Below are 9,521 nucleotides of genomic sequence, written 5' to 3'. Positions count from 1 at the left end.
ATGACTTTTCAGGGGAAATATAATGTACCAAAATGGTTTTAAAATGGAAAATTCAACTTATGGGAATTTTTATGAGAAAATAAATTTTAAAAATCCTTCATGCAAAGAAGTACTTAATAACTTACAATGAGTTTACAGGACCAGACAGTTTTGTATGGAAATGTTCTATATATGTTTAGCTATATACCTATAACAAGCACACACATGTACATATGTGTACACATATGTATATGTAATTACAGATAAATAATCATATCAATATGAGATATTATACAGTTAATATATATGTATACGTATACACATAGCCTCATAGACACATAAAAACGATCTTAAAATGTGATTCTTTCCAAATTTTGACCGAGGTCCATAAGTGAGACAAATACTGTGGGTGCCTTGCACATCCACTTCTTAGAGCTAGTGTTAGGAGCTAGTTTAGGAATAGACACTTCAACGTAAAAAGCATTTCACCCAACATTAGCAGCTATCACTCAGTTCCTGTCTATAAAAATGAGAAGTCTGAAAGGAGAGAGAACTGTTTTTAGACTTGTCAGAATTATGTCCTATTTAGTTTTTCAGATGAACAAAGAACAGTTTTGTCTCATACGAAGCCAAGTGTGTGAGCATTCGGAAACTGGTAAGTCCTGTGATAAATGACCCCTTAAATTTGAAGCCTGGGGAAAATCAAACGGTATATTTTTGGCTGAAGTTTGCTTGCCAGTTGCTAAATTGAAAAGATAGAAAGACATGAGAAGAGGAGATTGTTTTTTTTCTCATAGAAGCAAGTTCCTCTACTCTTTTTCTTTTTTTAAGATTATTTATTTATGCATACAAGAGCTGAGGCACAGGCCAGAGGGGTGGGGGTGGGGGGGTGAGAGGATTCACCAGAGACAAAGTGGGGAGCAGAACAAGCAAATGTACTGAAATACACTGCTGAGGGGAGCAGGGGGCGAGACAGGAGAGGTCTGCTGTGCCATGTGGGTAGCTCCCTGGCTGGCCGGGAATCAAACTCGTGCTGCAGTGGCTGTGGATTTCTTCATAGGTTGCATCTTAACCCTTGCACAACCAGAGAGGCCCAAGTTCCTCTACTCTTAGGGGGAGCCCATGGCAGCATTAAGTACTTGGGGGAGGATGGTAACTCATTCTGCGGGTGTTCCATGGTAGGGAGAGGTCATCGCCAGCAGAGGCATCTGCTCAGTGAGGTAAGTTGCCCTCCAGAGAGTGCTAGGCAGATGGTCTCCACCATCAAAACAGCGTTCCAGAGAGAAACGTAACATTTTTCACCTGTCTCACTCTAACAGTGGCAACTAGCTCTTTTTGGTTTTATTTTCCCACCACCTGGGTCTAATTAGTAGTCAGAACCATAGTCAGCCAACATAAAGGATGAGCACCGAAGAGGGAGTCCTTTATCTTCCCTTTTCACAAAACCTTTTTATCTAAGAACACTTAGTATTTTGATACTGCTTCACAGAACTATCTTCGTGAACATTTTTATTGTCCAATGTCACTTATAAATATGTATGCAAAAAATCTAAGTGGAATACTGCAAATTATACCAGCATCATGAAAAAAGAAATTGCCATGGCAGGTTTATTTCAACAGACATTTTAATATTAGTGTATCTAGTAAAATGATTTATTTCCATAAATAGCCAAAATCAGATATGATTAAATGAAGCATTTAGTAAATGATGGGAAAAACTCACTTTCTTAACAACACAAAATCAATGGTCACTTTTAGACATAGTAATTAAGGTTGGATTAATCTCCCTCAGAAAAAAGCACAAGGTCAGTCTTCCCCTGTCATTACTATTAAATACATTAACATAGATGAACAATGACTACTATCAATAAGAAAAGAATAAGTAAATAGATATAAAAATAGCAAAAGTAGAAGCAGAATGATCAAAAAAAAAAAAACCTGGAGTCAACAGAATTATATTATCAGAGATTTCTGTGATAAATGTATAAACAAATAGAAAAAAATGGCTACAAAACATATGCTAAGAAACATCCAATATCAATAGAAAAATGAATTCCTTGAAATAAATTTAAAGGGACTAACAAATTAAATAACATTAATGAATATAAATAAATAAGAATATAATTGTTACTTTAATGGGAAAGCTCCATGTTCTAAACTTATTAAGAGACCCCAATTTCATTCATAAATATAATGCAATTGAATAAAAAGCATATCAGTAGTATTTTGGAGTATGCAGAGATGAGAATAGAGAAAAAAGCTGTGAAAACTGAAACTATGTGGAGAGAATAGTATAATACAAAATATTATACTGCTACAATTACAAAACTAACTCCATTGGCAACATAGTTATAAAGAGAAACAAAACAAAAGCAAAGTCCAAAATGTCCTCATAAATAAAAAATTAACAGAAATTAAGGACATTTTAAATTGTAAGTTCACCTTAGTCACAAAAACTTGCTATAAAATTGGCCAATCTGAAAAACAGAAATATAGGTCTTCAACTCATTCCATCTACTGTGCTAAAATACTGATGAGCTAAAGTGTTAAATTTAATAAATAAAACCATGAAAAATCTAGAAAGAACATAGTGGGCAAGAATTTTCTAGAAATGGGAGCAAAAAGAAAAACTGAAATTGGATAATTTGTATGAAACAAAAATTAAAATCCTGTTTGTAAAAATATAAAGTATATGATGAAACTGGAATAATGTTTATAACATAGAAACTTGCTATTTTAAATAAAGGGCTCTTAAAACAATATCCATTAACAATATTAATTAATTGACTAGTTAATTAAATTTTGAATGCAGTCTTAGTATGTGCCTGGTATTGTTCTAAAAGATAGAGATGAACAAAAATAAGAAAATTTGATGCCTCAGTGAGAACAAAGTATGAGTGGAAAAATAAACATATGGCATAAGCAGGAAAATTATCTGCATATATACACACAAAACAAAGAAGGAATGGCAGTGTGTACACTCATAATAGAAGTTATATACAGCAAATTACACAAGAATTTATGTGTAAGAAATTTCTAATAGTTTTATTTATAATGGGATACAAATCAAGTCAAATGGTTAAACAAATCATATTTTATATAATGATGAAATTAATATTAAATCTTGTAAAGTTGAAATATTCTTAGAGATTGTTCCCAGTATTACAATGAATTCAAATATAGAAATTATATTTGAATATAGAAAATAAAATTGAATCACAAATTATAACTTAAGTGATAAATGTATATATCATGTGTTCATTCCTGTCTTTTGCCTATATATAGATGTATACATATGAATAAAAGAAACCTAATAAAAAGCTATTGAATGATACACAAAACTGCACCTACAGAGAAATGCTTAATTAAATTATGATGTAACAAAAGAATGGATGGGCATTGAAATACTAAATACCCTACACAGAGAGATTATTGAGTGCTTTAATAAATGTCCCCAATATTTTTGAAAGAAAATATTAAAGTACAAATAACTCTTCTTTCTGTATGGTAAGATTGAGAATTTTATATAATTTTCAACACGTTCTATATTTTTTATAATGGATGTTTTTATATTAAGAACATATGCAAAATATAATTTTCAACAGTCTAATTTAGGGAAGCTATTTCACTATTCCGTAAAAAGCAATGGCTTGGTTTCCTGTCCTTACAAACCTAATTAACATGTTGTTTTATGGTATCTTCTTTGAGGAGATTTGCCTTTTAGTTTTTGGCATGCCTCTTTGGTTTGGTTAACTGGATCTTCTGTTTCACGCCTCTGCTTTGCAATTGTTTGTTGTGGAGGAGGCAACAAGAAGTAGGACAATATTATTATCTCCCCCACACAGGCATTCTATTTTCCAGAGATTAGACATATTTCCTCAACAGCACCAAGTTACTGTAACAATTTCACTCTCCTTTCGCTTACACCCAGGGGTAAATGGCAACTTTCATCTGTGCTTTCCAACTTAAGAAGCTGATGAATAGTTTTCTATTATTTAATAATTGACAGATAGTTCCCAGAATCAAACTACTATGAAAACTGTTGGCCTCTGGCAAGCAGAACTGCACAAGCTTTTACCATCCTAACAGCTAGGATAAATTAAGAATGTTCCCAAAATTTCTTGAATATAGTATGTGATCCTGAGCTGGTTCATAGAATTCTATTTGTTATCAATACAATGGCAATAATGATTACTGCTCTCTGAAGTGAAGCTAAATTGTGTATTTATATCCTTTGACCACATGAAGTTTGATTATGAAGAGGGCAGAGAGGGAGTCAGTCCTCAAGTGCCAGGTCCCACATGACATGAGAAAAAAATTAATGTATCACTAACCAGGATACTTTCTGAGCAGAGAGGTCGAACAGCATTTTTGCCTGTGAGACCACTCACTTCTTCCTTCTGACCAGATTGCCCTATGTAGAGAGAGGGCGAGGGAGAGAGGATGGGATAATTCTCCACACCTATGTCCCCCTGTATGTGAACTTGTCCTGATTTCTTCCTCCCATCTCTCCCTCCTTGAACATAGGCACCTATTGAGTGCTTGCTATGTGTAAGATCAAGTTCTAAGAGCAAGATATAGTCATAAACAAGACAGGTGAGTTCCTTACTTGCATTGGGCTAGAGTTCTGGGGGAGGGGGGTTGGGGGGACAGACAATACCTACATACATAATTAATAATATAATTTCAGCTTACTGTCAAAAAGCCTAAGTAAACAGAAAGAATGGAGAATCAGAATGGAGGCAATGGAGCTCTTTTAGACAGGTAATTGGAAAAGTCATCTCCAAGGAGATTTCAGATATGTCAAATTAGGACTGATGATGAAAAAGAATCACCCAGTCAAAGACTTGGAGAAGGACAACTACAGTAGAAGGAGGAAGCTGCTCACTTAGGCAGGAGCCAGGAGGTCAGAGTATCTATGGCTGAGTTCACTGGGAAGCGTGGAGGAGATAAGCATATAAGCCAAGCTGCCACAAGCCAGGTTACAAAGGACTTTATAAGACATGGTTGACATTTTGTATTTTAATTTAACTACAATGAGGCATCATTAAAGAATTTTAAAGAAAGGAGGAGAGGGATTTCATTAGATTTTCTTTAAAAAGATGAGTCTGGATTCTATGTAGAAAATGACCTCAGGGTTGTAAGTGAATTAAGGAGAAGTTGAAGGGAGGTCAATGAAGTAACACAGGTGGGAGATAATCGTTGGTTGCATGAGGTGGATGGAAACAATCACACAAATGTAGTGCTTTAGATTTATAGGTGCATTTCTCATGCTTTATCTCAAATAATTTTTAAGGTCACTTCCAACTCTAAAATTCTACAGGTTAATCATGTGTGAAATTAGGGGTATTCAACAATAACTACTTAAATTCTCCAAAATCATTATAATACATTTGGAAATAGAAATGCACCATTTGCATCTATCTCATGTATGTCTTTTTTAAAATGTTTTTTTCAAACTTTAAATTTTGGAGAATTACTCAAAGAATATCATGTACTATTTTTCTGTTTCAGATGCTACAGCTCAAATTTTAGATTGGAATATATTTCAAATTGTGTTTTCAATCCCCACACTCTCTAGAGCTAGAAAGCATGGTGGCTTCTCAGCCAGGATAACTCTGAAGCAGTGATACTCTCTGTAAGATAGCTGATATGGGTAATAGCTGATATGGGTAATGTGATATGGGTAATAAAAGTAATGTTGAGGAGCTGAATTAAAAAATTCCTCCATTGTTGTTCTAAACAATTAATGCTTTACAAAAATTATATGATGATTTTTGAAACTGTGGCCAACATTTATTTATTCAACAACTTGGTAACATATTGGTCAATAAAATAGAAATGGTCCCAATCTTCGCTGCTTACAGTAAGTTTCTGAGACAATGCAATGAATAAAGAAACAACTATGTGTGCATGTGTGAGTCTCTATGTGTGGTGTATGTGTTTACAAAAGTCATATGCATAAGCCACTGACACTGAGCAGAGGTTACTTGGTATACATTTATGAAGATGAATGTGAGGCTCCACCAGAAGAACATATTTAAGCCCACACATGTTTCAACCATGTGAAGTATACAGGAAGCAGCATTCCAGATATTTACCAGGCATGGCAAATTTTATATGCATAAGTTCTTAGATAGGAAATAGGCATTCGCCTTTCAGGGAAGAGAAAAATATGAGATTGTAGACAGATAAGCAACCCTAAAGGAAAGTCAGGAGTTAGGTTGAAGTTGAAATCTGCAATTATGGTAAAGTGTTTGTTTGGGGTTTTTTTTGGTTTTTTTTAGTTTTAGGAATTTTATTTTTAAATATATACTCATATGGAGGTCTAGTATTCAAATACAGGTAAAAACATTAACAGAAAACTAAGACTATCTTTTATATTCATTTTCTTACATCACTGTGATTTTGGGACTGTATTTGATTCCCCACCCTGATGTTTAGCACCAGTAGTTCTCCCACCACCATAGCACTCACATCTATCACCATAGTCACCTTAGATTTTAATTCAAAGCATGTGAATGACAGTGAAGTAGCTAAGAGGAAAAGACTGATCAGATTTATGGGTTGCTGGATTTTTTTCTAGATTACTCCAGCTACCATGTAAAGAATAGGGTGGAAGAAGGAAAGAGTTGGAAAGGGGAAAACAAATACAGATATCATTTCATGATTCGAGAATAAGGGTTACTTGACTTTTAGTAGGGATGACATATCTAAGCAAATTTGACAAAGATGCATTTTGCAGAGAGAATTAACAAGACATTATGTTGTTAAGGTAGGGAAAATAAAGGAAAAATAGATAGCTCCTAGGTTTCTAAGACTTTACTATTGTGGATGAAGATGTCACTTTACAAGAAAAAAAGAACTGAGAGAAAAGGTTTAGCAGAAAAATATCATCAATACTTTATTGTAAAAGACTTTAGACCAATAATTCCAAAGTGTCATGGAATGCTATTAAAAGAAAGTTAAGTTTTCATAAGGAACTGGATGGTGTTAGCTAAAGAGAAATCCAAGCATGGAAAAACAAAATAATATCTACATTAGGACCTTAAATTTAAAAAAAATAATAATAATGTGGTGATGAAGAAAACAGACAATGACTGCTAAGGCTGAAGCAAGGAGAGGAAGCAAATGAGACTAAAAGGTAAGGTATAAAATGATGATGATTAGCAGGAAGAAGAGGAAAATGGGATTGGGGGAGGCAGGAGAGAAGGAGGAGTATATGGTGGTAAGTTGATCACAACTAGAATTAGCAACAAGAGCTAATTTTTAAATCATTTTGCACTAGTTGCATGCACTGAGTTATGCACTAGTAGTAACTTCTCCAAATTTATAGTAACATGAAGCAACATAGGTATATTCCTCACCCATGCTTCATGTGTATTGTAAGTCAACAAGAATTCTGTTCCATACTGATCTCCCTCTATGGCTCTTGCAAATGGAGCAGCCTCCTTGTGGGGCATCATAAGTCACCTCTGCAGTGGAGAAGGCATGACAAGATGAACTCCAGTTCTTAAACTTTCTTATGAGAAGGTAACACACGTGACCTAAACTCGTGTTTTATTGGCTTGAGTAAGCCAGTCACACACCCACACTTAATTATAAGGGACTGAGGAAGGCCAGTTTGATTGTGTCTCCAGGAGCAGGTAAAGTGTTTGGTGAACCACACCAGTGATTGGCTGTACTTTATTTTTTTAAAAAATATTTATTTATTTATGCATACAAGAGCTGGGGTACAGGCCAGAAATGTGGGGGGTGAGAGGATTCACCAGAGACGGAGTAGGGAACAGAACAGGCAGACTGACTGAAATACACTGCTGAGGGGAGCAGCAGGCGAGTCAGGAGAGGTCTGGTTCACCATGTGGATTTCTCTCTTGCCAGCCGGGGATCGAATTCGTGCTGCAGAGGCTGCGGATTGCTTCATAGTGTGGTGTTTAACACCTTGTTTAAGGCCCCATTTGCTGTACTTTAATTGAACTGCTTCACTTAACCTCCTCAGAGTTATGAGGTGCATACTATTCTTTTCATCCCCACTTTATGAAAACACTGAAATTTAGAAAGGCTAAATAATACCTGGTTAAAAGAGATGAGGGCGCAGACGTATGAATGGTGAAGCCACAATCTAAAGTCGGAGCTCATAAGCTGAATCCTTTGTTTTACTACCTTTCTTGGCAATATGGAATTATGTCCCAAAAGAATGAGAAAACATTAAAAATGTTTTAAAGAATGGAATGATATTATGAGATTGCCATTTATTTATTTACATTTCAAAAAGACAGATTTATTAGGAAAAGGAGAAAAAGAGATACCAGCGTAGCCACAGGCAGGCAGCCGTGCTGCCAGGAGATTGCCATTTAAAGAAATAGTGGAAATACTTTTCGATTCAAAAGTCAGATATTCACAACTATTTCAAATATTTGCTTTATAAATATTTTTGTCTTTGAAACCAAATTTAATTTCTAGCATTCCCCTGGTAAAGTAAAAAGTGAAAACTTAATTTCTGCCAATTTTGAGCTCTCATTTTCATTGGTGAGGACATGTGGGATGGTGGGTAATTACTGATCTGAAATGATTACTATGTGTTGATGTCTGTATCTGCTAGATAGTCTTAATTTTGTTTGTCCCTTTCCAATAGCATAGGCAGGTTGCCAACAAGAATGTTCTTTTGGGTTTGAGATTATCTCAGCAAAATTGAAACATCCAATGGGTCAATGGACCAGACATGCTGCTACCAGAAAATACTATACTACAGCAACACTCCACTTACTCTTTTGTACCATCAGAAATAGCAAGGCCCCACACTACCACCATCACCACCAAATATTGTCAAGGTCAGAGCTGTTGTGAAAGCTTCTTACTGATGTCAGGGAATAAGACACCTTAGAGCTTTCTATTCCCTCTGTAAGGTAAGATCCTTATCCTCATGCTTCTTAATCTATGAAATTAACAGGAAAACTGCTAAAACTCCTAAGTCATTTTTATTTGATTATTATGTTATGGAAGACAAAGGTGCCTTGACTACTTTAGCTTATATGTCAGGGTAAGAATTATGTGAATTTTTACTATCAGAGAGAAAGGAGTCTTTGAGAAGAAGGGAAGTCGAAATTAAAGTTAAAGGGGGAGGCCAGTGCAGGAAAATCCTAGAAGAAACAAGAAAATATGGGCTCATTGAAAAATTGAAATTAGTGACCTATACTGGGAGAATGGACACATCAGTCTCAATGACTGATGAAAAAGGGTATAGAATATGATACAGTGATATAATTGTCTTCCTAGTGAATCTTAATGCTGAAAGTAAGCTTTCTTGCTTGGGTAAACTCCTGAAGGAATGTACAGGACTACTGAAGGAATGACCCTTGGATAGGAGGATTAGGGTTGCTGATCCTCAGCAGTTGAAAATCTGCATATAACTTTTGACTTCGATAAGTTTAGCTAAAGTTCTCCCTTGGTAAACATAAGGGACTGGTTTCAAGACCACATGAATACTGAACTCCACCAATGCTGGAGTCACTTCTAGTCAGAATTCTTAGCTGCATGTGCAT

This window comes from Talpa occidentalis, unplaced genomic scaffold (genome assembly GCF_014898055.3).
Source record: "Talpa occidentalis isolate TD23 unplaced genomic scaffold, MPIMG_talOcc4v2.1 talOcc4.8, whole genome shotgun sequence".
NCBI classification, from domain to species: domain Eukaryota; kingdom Metazoa; phylum Chordata; class Mammalia; order Eulipotyphla; family Talpidae; genus Talpa; species Talpa occidentalis.
This window is presented reverse-complemented; position numbering follows the sequence as displayed.